At 34.9% G+C, this 20961-nt stretch overlaps 1 pseudogene; it reads right to left on the reverse strand.

The window, feature by feature from the left end:
* Positions 1-14149: 14149 nt before the first annotated feature.
* LOC145106970 (callose synthase 9-like) lies at positions 14150-16246 on the reverse strand (annotated as a pseudogene).
* Positions 16247-20961: the final 4715 nt, after the last annotated feature.

Here is a 20961-nt window from a genome sequence, read left to right on the forward strand (position 1 = left end):
GTATGATTGACTGTGGAGAGTTTGAATAACCTAGTTATTTGGGAAGTCAAAACATGAAAAGTGAAACACAAGAACAATCGAATCCAATATGGTCTCGGAACTTATGAATATAAATAAAACACCTTTTATTTAATCACCATATTGATTACACATTATTCATTGCATAATGTTTCAAATAATCAACCTAATACTTGCACTGAAACAATAGTCATTCCAGGCTCCAAGTATGCACACTATGTTGGTCCAAACAATAGTTATGCCACACTCCAAGTATGCACACTATGTTTGTCTATGATCCTTACTTTGTGAAATAGACCAATTGAACATGATTCCAATGATGCTCATTTCACAATCCCAAATCCTTACCGCAAATGTAAGACTACAATATTCTTTGCAATTTACTGAAATCTGTTAGATTCTAAACTTATATGCATTGATTCTCTTGTAATGACTATGCGCAAAAGTCACAAAGACTTGGCAACAGACATTTACAAAGTATTCCAATGGAGAGAAATTCCATGGAAACGAAGTCTCAAATTCAAAGTACATTCCTTTGAACATCCTTCTTGCATTAAGTTTTCTAATCTTACACAGATTTAATGAATACCTTCCACCTATGGAAACATTTCCACATTCCCATTTTGACTATCACTTCTGAACAAGAGTTGCCTCCTTCCAGAATATGTAAATATGGTCCTTCCAAAATTAACACTTATACTTCCAATTTTCCATGAGCAACCAAGCTTTGGAAAACTTCAGATTGTCCTCGACAATTGCTTAATCATTTTAGTCATATCCAGTTCAAGTACTTTTCCCCCTTAATTCCCTAGGCATTTGGAAAAATTTATAACAAATGAATATTACAGCACATGTAATCGATCCTATATCCGAAGCATATGGGACACGATTCATGATGTCTCACATAAAGACATGATATTAGACCAGTCTTTTGCTATAAAATTTCTATTTCTATTCCCCATGTTCTCATAATTCAAATTATGAAAAGGAATGTCGTAATCATGATCGAATTTTAGAATGCAAATAATGTAATTATGACTAAATTTGATTAAAAACTCAAAATGTAAGCTTTTATAATTGGATCACAATCTAAGCTTTTAGAATTGGAATGAAGTATAAATTCATCTCCCTTAATTATAGCAAAACAACTTTATAAACCCCTGCAACTTCACGAATTGAAACCTTTTGTTTTCTATAATTAACATTGCTAACTTGAAATATTTACCATAATTAATTATGCTCCCACTAGCATAATAATTATTATCTTAGCAGCATAACACTTATGCTCCCACTAGCCTTGACATGTATTCAGAAATCAGCTGAACTTCTAGAAATCAATACCTTATTGACTTTCTTAGCAAAATTCAGATTTCTAATACGAGATGCTTTGATAAGACTTTATCAAAATCATACACCTTTTCTTAGATAGCTCACATGTGTCTAAACAATTTTAGAACTATGAAAAAGGATGTCGTAATCATAGTCTCAATTGTTTAGATCTTTTCCATTTCTCACAAGTTCATGTTAGTGTGCCGGTTAACCACACACTCCATTAACGACTTTGAGAATGCAAATATCACAATTGCTATCTACTTAAAATCTTCTTAGTGAAAGCGTTTCCTCACCATCATTTTCATGAATCAAAGATAAACCTTATGACACATAGATTTTATGGTGTATGTGTTCCTATCCATGTGAATTTGTCAAAACCATAATCACGAGACAAGGTTAGTGACAAATTCAAACTCATATGGACTGAACTTGTTCAATTTTAATCTCTTGCCACCTGGCAGCACAAAGGCCTACCATTGCTCTCAAGTTATTATGCACACAATTGAGAACTCATAGAACTCACATACATAGTCAATTTTACCGGAATAGGCACAGAAACAAAAATGATGTCAGCACGATAGGTTACAAACCTTAAGTCGTGTGCTAGTGATAAACTACAGGTTTTATTCTTGATTAGTTCTTGAAGCACTTTCAGGATCTTTAAGACTCCCACTGACCTCTTGACATATAATTTTCTCTTTGTCAAATACCATTACTTGACAAAAAATATTCAAGAGTTAGTGTGGATTCTTATCAAGACAAACACTTCAGACAATTGGCCTTAGTTGGTCTTTGTTTTATCCAAAACATCACAACTTCCCAATTTCAAATGTACAAGGGTAGAAAACTTTTACTCTACATTTTATAAGTGTCTTAAACATTTCTTAAGATCATGTCACTCAGAGTTACAATCTTGGAGTATGACTCTAAGACTTGTTTTGGAACGAAGTATGACTCATCTTCTTGATTTAACCACTTCAACAATTCATGACTCTTCATCTTAGCCATAAAAATGCACTAAGATGTCCTTAGAGGATTAATTGTGATATGGTTTCACAATCATTAAGTTGATCATAAAACATGATACTAAAGTACTCTCCTATATTTTCAGATTTGAGAAACTTTTATCTTTCTGCCTAATTTGATTATTCTCATTCGGTCCGCCATACATTGAAACCTTTCCAATGATTCAGAAGTATACTTAAACTTGTAAGTATAACCATATTTTCTAAACTTTAGTAAATCATGACGAATAGTCTTATCGATCTTTGTGGTGGACTTAACCAGTGCACAAGAATGTGTACTCGATCCCTTAGTCCTTCACTTGACTCACATATACATGTGAACAAGGAATTAGTCTTAATTTTCCAAAGATGAAAATTCTCATTCATCATACCATACAACTTGCATCATTCCAAGTTTCTGTCCAATTGAAACTTGGGTGATGATAATCTTTCCTTATTTGGTAAATTTAGACACTACCACAAATGAAAGAATCAAATTCATATTTCCAATATTGCTAGAAACATACAAACATCAATTTTTTCATAAATGCCATTGCAAGGAGATATAAAACAAAACAAAATTTTATTTATAAAATGCGGGAAAAAAACTTTTCCTTACAATGCAATTACAAATGAAAAACTATGCTATTACATATTTCCTAGGAATCTATCATAACTCTAAGCAGCAGCTCAAATATCTCATCTTCGAACCATGCAATTAAAATCCATATTCGCTATCAGATTCAACATACTTCTTCCTTTAAGCTTCCTTCCCTTTGCATGATCCTGCCAAACATCAAAATGCAACCTAGTCACATCATGTATTAAGAATCAACAATTAGAAACTTAACAGAGTTAGATAGTGTACTTACCTGAAGCAGAGTCAAACATTTTGTCTCTACTTTCTTTCAGATCTTTCAGGTAGTCAGGGAAGCTTCGCTTCCGAAGTCCCTTCTCTTGACAATAAAAAACGTACTGACTCTTTGGGAATGGTACACGAGACTATCACAAACTTAGCCTTTCTCTCTACCATTTGGTCAACCGGGTTGACCATGGCCAATCCCTTTCCATTGGGAAGAGAAAACTTTTCTGGACTTCCAATGTTACCATTGTCAATGTTCATGGAAGTTTGAGAAGTAGATCTTCCACCCAATTTTACTTTTCTAGTGCGCCAAAACATTGCTGATTCAGCAGCAACAAGAAAATAGTTGAGATCAATAAGGGTCATCTCGTGGTCTGTCATATAGTAGTCCTTAATGAACTCACTATATGACTCAGGAAGTGACTGAAGAACCCAGTCAACAACCAACTTCCTTGAGACTTCGACACCCAACACTCTCAGCCTATCGATATGTGAATTCATCTCCAAGACGTGAGTACACACAGGCCTTCCGTCTTCATGTTTCATTGCAAGTAGGGCTTGAGTGACCTTGAATTTTTCAAGTCTTCGAGCTTGTGGGTCAGGGAGAATAATTGGAGGAGGTGGAGGAAGTGAAGTATGATTTCCATGATCCAATCGCGGGACATCATCTTCATTAGGAAAGCTTGTTCCAAGGGATTTGGGAAGACCATAGTTGTCCGAACCAGACATCTACAATGGGAAAAAATTCAAGTTAGTTGATTTAAGTCCTTAATATAACACCCAATATGAAATATTAAGGCTAGGACCCAACACAATATTTTATAACTTGGAAAAGGGATGCCTTAATCCAAGCTATAAAATATTTGAAGGTAGACGAATGACGATTCACCAATTTCCACCATGAAAAATGAAATAGGAATTAGGTTTTAATTGGATTGAAACTCCTAGATCTTTTAAGATTCATTGAACTTTTCAATGACATGTTTAAATCTCGATTGTGCCCTCTCAAGTTTGTGACTGGGATGCCGAGGATCACAAACAAGGTGTGAATTTATATGATAAACATTAAGTCACCCTTTTCCACTCTTACTAGTCCATTTTAGTGTGTCGGTTACCCAAACACGCTCCACCAACGACTTGGTAAGGTACAAAGTGTAATATCATGGGTTAGCACCAATATCACATTTTCCTAAAGTAACTAAGATTGGGAATTTATAAAAGGTTTAGTTACTTTATATTTATCATTATACTTTTAATGAGACTTATAGTCCTTGTCCTACCCGTTCGGCTAACGACCCTCGACCAGTCAAGGAAGCGGTGGGTGAGAGTGTACACCCAATAAGCTGTCATTTTATAGGCAACAACCTTATACCCCCCTTATAGACCGACTTCGTGAATGAGGCATACTAATGGTAAGACTGACTTGCTCTTATACAAATATATATATATATATTACTAACTTATAATACTATAAAGTATAAAGGTTGAATTTTAACTTTTAAAACTCTAGGGTTTGGAATTAAAGTGTGTGTGAGACTTTACAAATTCCAAAACTTGAGGGCAAGTTTTGAAACTATTCAAAAACTTTTCATTTCTATAACTTATGAGTTTTAATGGTTTTAAAGAAAAGACTTTTGGAATTCCATAACTTGAGTACAAGTTATGGAGTCCATTAATTGGCATTTAGATCAAGAATTACACTAACAAACAATTTGCAAATAATTTCTATGATCTATTAAAACTCATAAGTATGAACATTCATATCAACAATTTCAAGAATCATATAAACATATATAAAACTTGAAAATTTGATAATAACAATTGAAAATGGATTAGCATAATCATTACCACACCAAAAACAGGTTTTATAAGTCCAAAACAGTTTAGGGTAATGATTCTAGTCCATTTCCAGCAGCAAAACTCAAAAATCTGCACACAGGGCCTCCTACTCGCCGAGTAGAATGATTTTACACTTGGACTCGTCGAGTCCCCCCATGGACTCGGCGAGTCCACTGAACAGTGAACAGTTTTTTGACTTTTTAAAGCATTTTGCATCAAGTATAATGAAAACAAGCCTAGGCTCTGATACCACTGATGGGTTTTGAGCATTCTAACACTCCTATGGTGTACATGCAACCCTAGAAACCTTGGATCTATGTTTTCTTTATTATACATGAAAATATGATTTTTCCAAGGTTCTCATCCTAACTAGCATACCATGGGGTACTTGTAATATAAAACTTAGTAGGATAACATACCTTTTTCTTGTGGTTGATTCCTTGGAGCTTCAAGAGCCAAGCACCAATAATGTGGATGCCTCAAGTGGAATCACAAATCACAAAAACAACTTGGAAAACTTAAGAGAATAGTAAGCACACTAGAAATCGGCCCACTCTTGTTCACTCACACACTAGTGCCATTTCATGTGCCAAAGACTTCTTTATATAGTATGGTGGATTAGGGTTACATCCATGTAAACCCTAATACCCATGACCTTTCATTTCCATAGGATCCATGGGTTAAAAACTCCATGGACTATCCATGCAAGCTTAGCCCATCCTAAATGAACATTGGCCCATTCTATATACACACACACACACACACACACACACACACACATATATATATATATATATATATATATATATATATATATATATATATATATATATAAGAGTCCATATTTAATTAGTCTCTTTTGATCACTAAATTAATTCCAAATTAATTCTTGATCAATACAAATTAATATATTATAATTTATAATATATTAATAAATCATAAATATACTATTCCCAAAAGATTATCCATACAAATTGTTTCGGTGAAATGCAACCCAAATGGACCATGCCGGGTCGGGTCGGGTACATACCAATAATAGTTATGGGCTTAGAAATCTAATCCAACATCATTGACAAGAGCCATTAGACCCTTAACATTCAGTCCCTCATCTTTAGATGTCTCCTCTTTTTTCACTCATTCTTCATGATCCTCTTATTTTGCAATGAACGCCTTAGGAGAGAGATGTTTTCCTTCTTCAAGCGAGCCAATAGCTTCTTGTACATCACATCATAATTCTCAGCACTTTGAGCTTCTTTCTTCTCTTTGCAGTCCCTGAAAAAATGGTCATGCCTTCCACAATTAAAACAGTTACCAAAGATTTTATTTTTTGAAGTGGATCTTCTTGCTGAACTTCCTCCCTTGAACTGAACTCTTCTTCCACTGTTTGATCTTCTTTCTTCATAACGTTTGACAATAAGTGCAGCACTGGAAAAAAAAGTTCACCAGTGAGGTCTTCATCACTCTCTTCACCCTGATCTGATATATATGAGTCGTTGATGTACTTCATTGCTCCCTTTCGAGAAACCAAAGCTACAGAATTTTCCTTTCTTGATTCCTTCATGATATCTTTACAAGAGCTTTGGTCTCTTCGTAGTTACGAAGGTTTCCAAACAAGGAGTTTGGATCCATGGTGTCGATCTTTTCACTGTTTTTTAAGAACATCAATGTGATGTTCCCATCTTTTTTGCAGAAAGTCCATGAACTTCAAAAGTAACTGAAAAGAGTGCTTGAAAACTCCTAGCCTACGCATATCATTAACCAAACAGTCAAACCTATTAAATGTGTGGGTTAGTGATTAACCTTGTTGAGCGAAGAAGTGCTCGTATCTCCGATTGAGATTGTTGATGGTTGTGGCATGTACTTCCACAGTGCCTTCATAAGCCACTGTCAGCATTTCCATCATCTCTTGGGATGAGTCACAATTCTATACAAGATGATACACATGATAGGGAAGAGAGTTTCCTATTGCAACTCTGGCGTTGACATCAAGATTAAATAGTCTGTTGTCATTGTCGTCATAGCTAGTCTTTGGTTTTTGCTTCAAGGGACAAACAAGAGCATTTTTGGCCATAGGTTGATACATAGGAACGTGAGGACCTTTATCAACAATTTTATGCATCTCATAGTCCATGGTTTTACGAAAAACCATGGCCTTAATTTTCTACATGGCGAAGTTTTGTTCATCGAAAGGAGGAATCTTGTTGAGACCAAAGAAATTTGAATTACTGGAAGTCGACATGATTACTTGAGTGTATTAAAAAACCCGCTCCGATACTAATTGAAGGTTTGTGACGATCAGATACACTCAAGTAAAACAAACAAGAACAAAGTTACTAAGAAATTAAAGAACAAAAAATTAAATAACAAACAGGATTCACCAAATTGTCTTTCACCAAGAAAAGGGTTGTCACAAAGACGATTACGCCACCAAGCTGTTGGTTACATTAAGTTTTCACCCTAATGTTGAATATATATATATATATATATATATATATATATATATATATATATATATATACTAATCTATACAATTATATCCCTTGATTGAAGGGATTGTATATAATCTATATTAAGAACCAATCATTATCATTAAGATATCAGATCTGCTATCTATTCTATACTTATTTGTATCATTACCTAATATACAAAAGATTACATAGAATAACTATCTTCACGTTGATGGTTATAGACTTGATACACTGACGCTGATAGTAATGTACACACTGACACTAACAGATAGCGTGTAGAGTGTTTGACTCATCAGATCATAAGATGTGACCTTACATAAATGGACAAAAACACCAACCTATAATAAATCTATAAATAAAAGCACATAAAACTTACAAAGGTCCAAAAGGAGTAGAAAAGGCTAAATACTTCAAGTGCTAAGCTCCGAAGACCACTCTTTCTTGTTTCCTTCGCTTAAGAACACAAAACCACACTAAAAGTGGATTTAGGAAATAGGGTGACCTCCAACGCTTCAAGAGGGGATAGGGTTTCATTAGAGGTGTTCAAGGAGGTAGTGGAGGCTGTAAAGGTCGAAGCCCTATGTGTTATACCCTTTAATAAGCCCAAATCTCGAGGCCTAAGGCCTAAGCCAACACAGCAGGGTTCGTGTCGTGACACTTCTTGTGTCACGTCGTGAAAAGCTTGATCCAACAAAGCTGAAAACAACTTAAGCCTAAAGTGCTTACATCCCACAACTAACCCTTTACATCTTAAGCCTTATAACTTAGCCTAAAAACCTCATTCCTTTAAGGTTCAAACTCCATCCCTTAAATTCCAATACATTCTCTTGATCAAATTAAAGTTTGTCAATCCGAAATAAGGAATATTCTAAAACCGGATGTTACAATTCTCCCCACTTAAAGTGGATTTCGTCCTTGAAATCCTCATCAACTAGAACTGTATAGGAAACTCCCTTACACAATCATTATGACTCCTTCAAACCACTAATTAAAACCATTCACCCACAAAAGGGTTTACAATGCCTATTTGAACTTACGCAATGTCACCAAAACAAACCAACTCACCTGAAATTACTCAATTACAACAACTACCCCTCTCACCAGTGACGATTCGATCAATATCCTAGAGAAACTACTCAAAATCGGGAAGTTTAATACTGCAACCACAAACCAAGTTTGAAGATAAACTTCACAAGACTGGGAACCCATTGGCCTGAAATCCTAGAAATCATACTCTAAGACTGATGATTACCTTCTGATATACACGTCCCCTAATCACCTCACCAAGGAATAATGCCATCCCGCTACGAAGCAAGAAACTGGAACACAACCAGTCCATAACCACTCATCTAATATCCAGTTTGGAAAATCATGCCCAAACGGCTTCAGGTGCAGACTTGACCTCCTAACACGTCTTCACAATAAGTTGCTTTTGCTACCAATCTTCTTGTGAAATCCATGATATCCAAGAGTCGTGGGATTCAATCTCTGAATGATGATGGTTTAAATACCAAGGGTGGAACTAATTTCTAGGATCTTCGAATGATAGGAAACAAGAGAGATTTAGATAGAGGTCGTGAGCACCATTGACGCCCACAAATTATCTCCCACCATCACCGACGTCATCGAGTTTGGACCAACTTCTACCGTCACCTACCTAGACATACCTATATTTTGAGATCAAGAGGAGGATGAGAGAAATCGTTAAGTAAGGAGGGAGAAATGAGTAGGTGGGGGTACCACGTAGAGGTGTTTTTATATTTTTTTTATTTGTAAATTATATTTAAACAAAAAAAAAAGATAAATAAGTCTTTTTTACATGGCTAGGACCAACCATACAAGTTATAGAAACCACATGAATCATGTTCGTCAAAACAAAAATAATAGGGAAGGACCAACCATCCAAGTTTTAGAAACCACGTGTACCATGTTCGTCAAAACAAAAATAATAGAAATGACTTTGTAATCTTTGGTAAACAATAGGGACCATTTATATAATTTTGTAATTTACGATTTTTTAGAACGAATCAAGACATAATTTGCATGAATATATGGAGATCCAAAATTTGTATTTTAGGCATTAGAAAACGAGTGGCATGGAATTTAACCCCTTCGTCACAAGCTTCCAAAGAAACCGTGACCCGGTTATTCAATCATTCACACACAGCCAATACCTAAAAGTCGCTAGTTGTAACATGTCGACACTGTCCAACAACCCAACTCCAATCAGAACGCCATTAACGACTTCAATATAAGCAACGATAAACACCTTCAAAACCCTAATTCATCACAAGGAAACAAAGATGTTCAATGGGCGAAACCCAATCCGCTTCACTACAACCATCTTATCAATATCAGTCCTATTGATGATGACGATGATCATCCAAGATTGTGACGGATCTATGGTGACGTGCAAAGGCAACACTGCGGCAGAGTGCCTGGTTATTGAGGACGGAGAGCAAGAGTTTCTGATGGATACAGAAGAACATCGGCGGATTCTGCAGACCACAAATTCTAATAGTGTCACTTATGGTGGTCTGCAACGAGGTAATCCGGCATGCGGTGACAATTGTGCCGGAGAAAAATATGACGTCAGTGGCCGGAAATGCAGAACATACGAACAATGTCGGTCATGACGTGGAAGGGTTTCGATTTCTTTTTGGTTGTTTGGTGTTTGAATCGTAGGAGAGAACTTTAGTCATTTGTGTGTTGGCATTGATTTGGGTGATATTGGCCTATTGGGTAGGTTTTGTTGTACATCTACACTTGCTTTTGTAATTTCTATCGGAATAATAATGAAAATAATATCCCAAATTTGGCTGTAGATATTCCTTGCTTAGTTTGATTTTTTCTAAATAAATAATAAATAAAAATATATTATCTTTTACAAAAGACTAAATTATAAATTTGGTCCTGGTTTGTCAAAAATTGAGATTTAGTCCAAAATGTTTTGGTGTTGGACCACAGGTCCAAAATAAACTTTTTGTTGCCGTTTAGGACCATTTTGAAATTGAATGTGTTTGAAATGGCATATTTCCTTTTCTATTTGGTTTTTTTTTTTTTTTAAATTTCCTTTACTATTTATTTAATTAAAAAAACACAAACTATAAACCCCACCCACCTACATCTCTCTCTCTCTCTCTCTCTCTCTCTCCACCTAAGACCACCATTGTCGGAAAACCACCACCACCACCGGAAACCGTCAGAAACCGTCACCACTGCCAGAATCCGTCACCAACCACCTCTACCTACACTCTCTATCTTCGCTCTTTCTGTTGACCGGAGTTTGGATTTGGAAACTCGAACCACCACTGCTTCTTAGTCCTTCAGATCCACTAGAAGCTCCAGACGGCTCACCAGCCAACGATGTAGATTTGGAAAATCCAAACCACACCGTCACCTCCGTAGATTTGAATAAAATACATCTGGTGTAGGTCTGCAACGTCGTCGGACTTGCAAACAGCTAATGTCGTCGTTGGTTCGTACTTGCACCAGATCTGTAACTAGCCCAACTGTTGGATCGTTTTCTTCTTTACGAGTTCGTCGGAGTCCTCCACAGTCGGAAACCACCATGTCGTGATTGTTGTCTTTGACGGTGCTAGGTTTGGGTTTCCAACGATGTCGTGATTATTTTCTTCTTTACGAATTCGATGGAGAAAGAAGTAGATGATAGTTAGGACGAGTAGGGTTCAAACAGTTTTCAGATCTGACGAGTATGGCAGCTCCGACAAGTTATTTTCAGATCCAGTGGTCCGGTGATGGTGGCGTTGTAAAGAAGAAGGACGCAGATGGTGACAGTGGCATTGGAAAGACGCTGACGACAACGTTTGTCTGGTGATAGCGACAACGACAATGGTCCGACTACAATGGTGGGCCGGTAGACGGCGGCCGACCGCCGACGAAGGTGGCTGTTGTCTCTGATAGAATGAAGAGAGAGAGATATATGGTGTTTGTATATGTGGGTGACATAAGGGTTATTAGGGTGGGTTATATATATATATATATATATATATATATATATATATATATATATATATATATATATATATATATATATATTTTGTTGAATTTTTAATTCAAAATTTATAAGAGAAATATAAAATGAAATTAATAAAGGCAAATTTGTCATTTTGAAAAAAATAAAACAAATTGCACCAAAGTTACAACAAATGAAACCTTTTGGACTAGTGGTGCAACTCCAAAACATTTTGGACCAAAGTCCTAATTTTTGACAAACAACACACTATAAAAAATGTCATTTAGTGGCATACAAAAAGTGCCGCTAAAAACCTCAAAAAGTGTCACCAAAGACATCTCAAAGAATCCGCGGCACACATAATAAGTGCCACTGGAAACACTCCCACTAGAACCTTTTAGTGACACTTTTTGTTTTTTTCCACTACAGTTTTTAGGCTTTTAGTGTCATTTTTTTGTTTGTCACAGTAAATTAAAAGTTTTTTTTTGTGACACATATTTTATGCCATTGAATGCTCATATGATTGAAAAAATCATGCTACTTTTACTAACACATTTTAAGATTTTAGTGACAGTTTTATTTGCCACAATTTAAAAAATATTTTGCGGCACTTAATTATTTGTAACAGTAGAAAAAAGGTTTTTTTGTGGCACATATTTTGTGTCATTGAAAGCATGTTATTCAAAAATTCTTTCTACTTTTAGCTACACATTTCAAGATTTTAGTGACATTTTCTAAATTTCACGATAAAAAAATATATTTTGTGGCACATTTTGAATAGGTAAAATACTCATGAGATTCTATAATTTTGGCTATTTATATCTATATAAGTTTTATCTATAATACAAAATAAAATAAATCTTAAATCATAGTAATTAGAAAATAACAAAATGCATCAAAATATGATGGAAAAATTGTAATATTTCACCTAATAAGAGTCATGTAATAGAAGTTAAAAACTCATAAATTAGTAATATAATCTTCTTCTCTTAGGGGTTGTTTGTTTTTTGTCTGCAGATCTGCCCCACCACTTTTGTCTGCACCGCGCAGACCACACGCAGACATATGCCATCACATAATGTTTGTTTTTTGGAAGTGTGCAAATCTAAAAACGTTTGCACGAGGTCTTCTTGACGAATACATGGTCCATTGTCTTCAGAACTTATTATATTCCCTCCAAATCCTTTTATATTATCAATTCTCTAAATGTGGACAAATTTAGGAACGATTATTTTAATTCAAAGAACCAGAAGTGTTTTCTCCTTTTTTATTTTATATGAATAATCACTAGTGATATTTTTGAACGACAATTTTTTATTATCCTATTTTAATAAAAAAAAACATGAGAAATATGTTCATTATAAGTATAATCATGACAATGTAATTTGTTATTATTTTTTATTATAACAATGTATGAAAAAATTTACCAAATAATATAGAAATGTGATATTTTTATTTTTGTTTTTTATTAATCTATTTAAAATAAACGCTTTTCTGACTTTTATACTGTTTATTTTAATTGAATAGAAAATCATGATGAAAAATATAAAAATCAAAACACATCTTTCTAAGAACGTGTTCATTAAAATTAACCGAAAGCTAGAAAATGTAGCTTTAATTATATATGATTGTTTAGCAAAAAAACGATTGTCTAAATTATAATTTTAAAGTTTATAAATATTCTATAAATATTTTAATTTGTTCGAATATTTGAGTTCCTATTATTTTTATGTATACTGATATAGAAATATTAGTCCCTCGGACTGATTTTGTTTTATGTAAATGAAGCAGTCTTTTGGTGTTAAAAAATTATTTTAAGTTTATAAAATCAGTTTATTTAAATTTTAGTTTATTTCAGCAGCTACAGACGTTAAAAAAACAATCAGACTTGTTATTTTAGACGGCAGACGTTTGATCCACCTCTTCTGCTGCAGATGATTGCAGTTGTGGTTCGCAGACTACAGACTTTTTGGCTTCGAAAAAATCAACAACACCTTAGCTTCTTTACAATCTCATTCCAGAAGGGTGAAAATCCAGTAGCATCAAACTTATCTTTTACAAGAACCTAATTAGTTACCTTAAGGGAATTCCTGCAAAATAAAATTAAACATTAACAAAACAGAAAATGAATTTCAACAAATTTTGTCACAAAAGGAGAACAAGAACACATGTATGAAATGTGGAGATTTTCCATGAATGCTTTGGGGGACCTCTCAAATTTTTTTGTGGACAAAATTTAAAGACCTAATCTCAGAGCATTAAGATAATATCAATTAGTTTTTAGTAAGTATGACACATATATATTATGTGAGTACACAAGGACGAAAAGGTAAATTTACCTCACCAAGACAATCTCTAGCTCCCAGAAAGAAACCAACAAAAACAAATATAATAGTGTAAAATATGCGGATGTCTAAAAGATAGATATGCAATTCAAACATATGTATTAGCATGAAGAGAAAGAAAGTACAAAAGAAAGCAAAATACAAACAGATTGTTTAACTTACACAAAAAAAAGGACCACACAATAGCAATAGTAAAGGCATTATGGTTGTCTGCGTATAAAATCATTAAAATAAATAACAACAAATGATGTTTCAAATATATTCTCAATATCACCAAATTTTTAAGACTTACTTTTCGATAAAAATCAAGCCAAGAATATTTGTTGTCCTCTACCGTCCTATATATGATAAAAACAAAACAAGGTAAATGTTTGGTATAAAATATAAAAAATGATGTGTAAATTATAAAAAGAAGAAAAGAATACACTTTTGCCACTTCATCAAACACATCGGGATGTCCATAATGCATGCAAACCCTGGAAATATTTCAAAAAAAAAAAAAAAAAAAGAACAAAAAAACAAAATTAACCTTGGGATAAGAAAAAAAGGTTTAAAGAATTTTGAACTTACTTTAGAGGACTTGCATGAACATGTTGTCCAAGAGTTACAAAACTAGTTTCTTGATTGGACATGAAGGATGCTAAAGAAGAAACAAACATTAAACTATGTATGTGTGCTTGTGTGTATTTTGAGTACATTATTATCTGTATTTAATATTTATACCTTCCTGTAAAACATGCTCCTTGACACCAAGAAAGGTAGCAGGACGGATACCATGATACGCATGGAATTCTTCTAGAAGATTCCTCATTTTTAAAGTTTCCTCAAAATAATTATCCTGATTCATGTCAATTAAATGAAAAGTATTTCCACATGTAAAACCAATCACATGATTTTGATTTTCAAGTTTTCCTTCACCAAGTTTGGGATTCACAAACATCTTTATAAAATAAACTATTGGTTAATTCAGAATTTACTCTAAAGGGTATTTTTGGAAAAGTTGAATTATTAAGTTTGTTTCCTAGTTTTGTGTTTGGTACAAAGTCTTTTAGTCTTAGTATAAATAAGGGATCCTATGTTCTATTTAATGTATTTAGAACCAATTTTATTCAGTAAAGCTACCTTTGGCAACAAGTATTTTTTTTTCCTCTGTTTTCTGTTGTTTCCCCTATTTCAGCCCTCTATTTCTTCTCCCCTGTTTAATGTTTTTCTTGGTGCACAAGCTGCTGGTATTGCAACACTCTTTCTCTAATTATATAAACTTCCTGCATCATATTTACTTCTGAATTAAGTATATAAGAAAAAAATTATAAAATAATCATAGAAAAATATGAACCTTGTTTTCAATTAATGTCACCCTTCACAAGCTTAGAGAATAATTCTTTATGCACTTTACCACCTATCAAACTCCCCACCTCATCAATGAAATCAACTCGAAGTACTTCAATTTTACAGCAAAAAAATAACTAGCAATTAGTGTTATTGGAAATATCTAACATTTGTAATAAAAGTGCAATATCAACAGCCTCAGATTTTTGTTCTTCTTTTTGTTTTCCATAAAATTGACATGTGACAACTTATGTGAATTTTAGGTCAGCATGTGCTCTTGCTTCACGAGAAAACTCAATTCCTTTTGTATCAGTTGCTTCATTACCCGGAATCCATATCTAGCATTATATAAATATTAGAAAATAGATTAGAACAACATTTTTTAAACCTGAACCTCCAACTGTCATTCGTTTTAAATAAGCTGAAGAATTAAAGCTTTTTGTAGTACATCATTCCTCGCAGTGTATATGGTTAAACAGAAGGTAAACAATACAACATACAACAATTAACAATCAAGATTGGAATTTATGAATTTATATTAACATATATAAAAAATAACAGTTCTTTATAATCTTTTTCCATGATACGATGCCCAAAACTACAGTTCAAGGTTATCTTCTTCATTCTCGATAAGTTCTAACCTAGGGGTATTTTCTTCGGGTTCAATACGTGCAACTGCAAGGAAGTTTTTCTGTATGGAGAATGAGGAGCTTTCTCATTTTCCTTGTTATGAGCTTCCTAAAAAATTCAAGACTTTCCACATACAAAACAAAATTCTTGAAATGATGAAAGAGGCAAAGTTGTAAATACACAAGACATACCGCACAAATAACATCATAAATAAGGCATATGAATTCTTCAATAACTAAAACACCATTTTTAGTAACACAACTCGTGGCTGGCTTTGCATGCTGCTCGCTCAATAATCCACACAATTCATCTCCCATCTGTTTATTAAACTTTGAGTTAAAGCTTATAGAACATATGAATGGATTTTTATATACCTACATGTCAAAGAAAGTATCTTACAGGATGAAATATGTAACATAAACCTTTCGGAAGGAATCGACCATTCCTTACTGGTGGATCGTACGCTTGCCCCTGCATAAGCCTTGATAGGCTTAGTAGTGGTAGTGGTACGCGACCCCTTACTGCAGTTTGCAGGTGCCTGTTTGACGCTTGAAGACCTTTCCGCGATATGGGTACGCCGTATATTGAATATCAAGGGATAGTTCAATGTAGGCTGGGCCTAAGCCGTGACAACCTGGTTAGTTGTGTGCTTGGACAAGTGACTAAAGCCTTTGGCCTTCCCAACATGTCTGGGAGGCACACTGTCATATATATATATATATATATATATATATATATATATATATATATATATATATATATATATATATATATATATATATATATATATATATACTTTAAATATTATATTAGAGTATCTTTATTAGTAAGTTAATATTTTTGTTATTTATATAAAGTATCATACATATACATTACACATCATTCAATCATTTAGGTATGAGACTACATATAAATTATACCATCCTGTTTATCAATTAAGTAATTTTTAAAAAAATAAAAAGAAGTGTTAATCATTTTCAAACAAGTAAATTACACAAATTATAGCATCCTACTTATCAATTAAGTAATTTTTCAAAAAATGAAAACAAAGTGTTAACCATTTTCAATTAAGTTAGTCCTTAAATATTAAGTCATTTTCCTAGCAAATTAATAAATCTTTAACCATTTCTAAGCAACGAAACAAATCATTAACCATTTCTAAACAGTTAAATTTTTAATAATTAAGTACTTAATAATTAGGTTTTTTTCAAGCAAATTAACAACTACAAAAGGTTGTGACTTTCCAATTATATCAACAAATTATTAACCATTTTCAAGCAAATAAAAAAAATACTTGATCACTTTAAATTAATTTAATAAATCATTAACAACATTCAATGCATATAAATTAAGAAACCAATAGTCTAAGCACTAAACCAATAGCCTAAACTGAAAACTAGTAGAATGGAGCAAAACTTATCTGGTGGTGGTGTTTTTTCCGGAAAAGAAGTGCAATGAATGTGGTTGAGGTGAGCTCCAGTGGCGAGAAAGTGTTGAACTCCACTCCAATAGTGTGCTAGTCGCTGACAACAGAAGAAAAAGCGGTGAGAAATCGTCGGAGATCTATGCATGAGAAGAAGGAAACAATTATTGCAAGAAGGAACGATTTGGGGTTAATAGATGCAAGCTGTAGCGGAAATGGAAATAGCATAGCAACAATAGGGATTCAGCGGCGAAACATAAGTGGCATTGGTGGCGACGAGTGAGTATAATGGAGGGAAGTTTTTGTGGGTTACTGATTTAGGGTATTAGCGTCGACATGATGTCGTTGGTTTTGTTGACGCTGCTAATGCCTATGTACAAACAAAAGTGAGCAGGTTGATCAAGGATTTTAATCAAGGATTCACCTCACATAGTGTAATATCCCAAATTTAAAGCCCAAATTTTTCATTTTTAATTAAGTAATTCTCAACATAGTTTACGAAAACATTGCCCATGCTATACCATTTGCAAACGGAAATATAACAATGTTTCTGAAAGTCATAATGTCAAAGTAAAATAAATCAGAGTACAATCCCAGAAAACTCCCTGCGTAAATCATATGTGTGTGTGATGCGCTGCTACATCGCCGGCTCCTTTCCCTTGGACGAAGAGGTACCTGAAACCAAAACTAAAACTGTAAGCACAAAGCTTAGTGATTTTCCCCATCATACCACATACCATACAATCACATAGCATACAAACTGCCGGGAAATTCTGGGGTGCCCGTCCTACCCATGTCAAGCCATTCTGGGGTGCTGACCTACCCATGTCAAGCCATTCTGGGGTGCTGACCTACCCATGTCAGGCAATTCTGGGGTGCCGACCTACCCTTCGGTCTCTCAACCGAACACGGGGAATATTTCACCCCTACTACTAACACATAATGCCATATCTTTATCATACTGTCAGCCGTATCTGGGGTGTCCGACCTAGCCATTGGTCCTATCGACCGATTCGGAGACTAGTCCCCTCCTACTGATACCATCCCACATATCATAGTAAACTAGCATAGTCACATATCAAGCAAACTAGCATACTCGCATATCAACAATAGCCGACCAGACAATTATCTCAGCTAAACATCTACTAGTGGGCCGGCTTTGGTGCCGTAGACCCACTTCTACTGAAAGGTAACTCACCTCGCGAGGCTGACTGTTGAAACGCTGATCGGCAGATGTCTGACTGCTGCTCCGGTGATCCTCCGACTATAAATCCATAAAACACTTAATCAGACACTGATAACTACTCTTAGGGTAAAATGATTATTTTACCCCTGACCAAGTCAAAGTCAAAGTCAACTTCCAGTTGACTTGACTCGCCGAGTTGGGCCGCCAACTCGTCGAGTCCCTATCATTTCATCTGTCCTTCTTCACGCTGCTACTCGTCGAGTTTAGCAACGACTCGACGAGTTCTTCTTCTAAAACAACCTCGAATGAACCTTAATCCGACTCGCCGAGTTGTATGAACAACTCGTCGAGTTCATCCCCATCCTATGAACAAGTCCTGCCCTTGACTCGCCGAGTTGTATGAACAACTCGTTGAGTTCATCTTTGAAAGTTAGGAGATTGTCTTGGAATCGCCGAGTCTGTTCATACACTCGTCGAGTCCTATGATTCCTAGGTCTATGGCTAAGTCCAATGCGCTGGGTCATTCCCCCGACCCCTCTAAGACCATTCTAACACTCATTGGGTTCCTTCGAACCTTAACAGAAATGGGAAGTCAAGCCATGGACTCGCCGAGTCCCAAGAACGACTCGTCGAGTCGAGAATGACCAAGTCTTATTTCTCGATTTCTGACGTACAACACTTGACCAAAAGATAGATCTAGGCTTCTGGGATCGATCTAGCAAGTAAACTTACAAAGTTTACGTGCATGCATGGGACTATGAGCTCAAAAGGCCCTAAATGAGACTCTTAAGATGCATGGGGCTCTCTAAGGCTCCAAAATCAGTCCCTTTCTGTCTTGTAACCCCTTAAAGACCTTGGATCTGAAGTCTTAGCCCCCAACCATGCTTGCACACATGATTGGTCACCAAGAATGGCTTCTAAAAGCCCTAAATCACCCCAAAAAGGGATCTAAAACCTGGAAGAGCAAGGTATCAGCTTTATACCTCTAAAGAACTGCAGTGGGTGCACAAACTCCAACTCCTCTGGCCTCCTCTTGATTCCTCAAGCCTTTCTCTTCCTTCTTAAGTTCCAAAATCACCAAAAACCACCACAAAGGCCTTAAATCATAACACAACCGATTAGGGTTTCAGTAGGAGGTGTTCTGGTAGCAATAGGGACGAAGGGAGGCTGAATGAGATGTTTAAATAGGGTGCAATCCCTTAGATTAGGGTTTTGTCCAGTCAGGGCCTACTCGTCGAGTCTTGCTGCCGACTCGTCGAGTAGGTCATTAAACTCTCGGGTCCAAATCGCTCCTACTCATCGAGTTGGCCATCTCGCCGAGTTCTAGGCCAAAAATGAATAATACTTGAATGAAATTCATACCAGGAACCGGGTGCTACACATAGACAGGGGTATTAGCGGTGACATGGTGTTGCCAGTTGGATAGAGGGTTAGTGTGACACTGTCAAATTCAGGTCTTTCTTTGACCCGGACACCTTTTCATAAACCATATACACACCTCATACATTTGACCTAGTAGTAGAAATTAGGTCAAAGTCTTGTAGAAACGCGGATCCAATAAAAATCTAGGGCTAATATACCTGACTCTTACAATTCAAGTGAATTGTTCAACTACTATGGGAAATGTCAATACCGGAATTAGAACCAACTTCACACATTGGTATAACTGAAAAAGGGTATGAAACCCTAAAATAAATTTAAAATATTTTAATTTCACTTCATTATGTTGTTAAATATCTAACAAGATCACAAAACCTTAAAAATCCTTAACACCCGAAATTTATAAACTTTATTATCTAAAACTCCATAAAATTTATTATGAACTTATAAAATATATCCAAGTTGATGAAAACTAGGTTATAAATAAGGAAAATTTAAAAATTTTAAAAACCTTGGCATAAACCTTAAATTCTAGGCAAAATTTAACCCATTACGATTCAAATGGAAAGATTTTATAAAAATGTGGAAACATAATTTATAAAATCAAAATTTTATAAAAATAAAAGGGAAAGAGAGTGCATCATGCCCCAAATATTGGCTACTCTCCCAAGACACTCTTTCAAATTCCCAAAAAAGACACCTAATCATATTACCCTCCTCCTCACTCTTCCCTCTTCATCATTCTTTCTCTTTCTTATTTTTCTCTGCACTCAAACTCTCTCTAACCCTCCCATTTTCGGATTCATCAGTCACCATCACAATATTTTAGCCAAGAACACTCTTTCAACGCTAAAAATAATCTTCCTCAAATGTATTCTTAAGGTAAAAAGCGAAAACCCATTCTTCCTCTTTCAAAGTTACACCATTTTATGCACTTCTTTCAACTTCTACTCCATTCTATGAATAGATTATGAATGACATGTTCATAACCACGATTTCCATGATAATGGTGGTAGGATTACACCTAAAAACAATATGCATGTTGCAAATGGTGAAATCCCATAATCCAAACCTATGTAAAAATTTAAGTAAACCATTTTACACTAGTTTTGATGGAAAAATCACAACATGAACCAAGTTTTTCTTTTAAAAATGATTTTTAAACTTTA

This window comes from Lactuca virosa, chromosome 4 (genome assembly GCF_052849685.1).
Source record: "Lactuca virosa cultivar CGN04683 chromosome 4, Lactuca_virosa_CGN04683_v6, whole genome shotgun sequence".
NCBI lineage: Eukaryota > Viridiplantae > Streptophyta > Magnoliopsida > Asterales > Asteraceae > Lactuca > Lactuca virosa.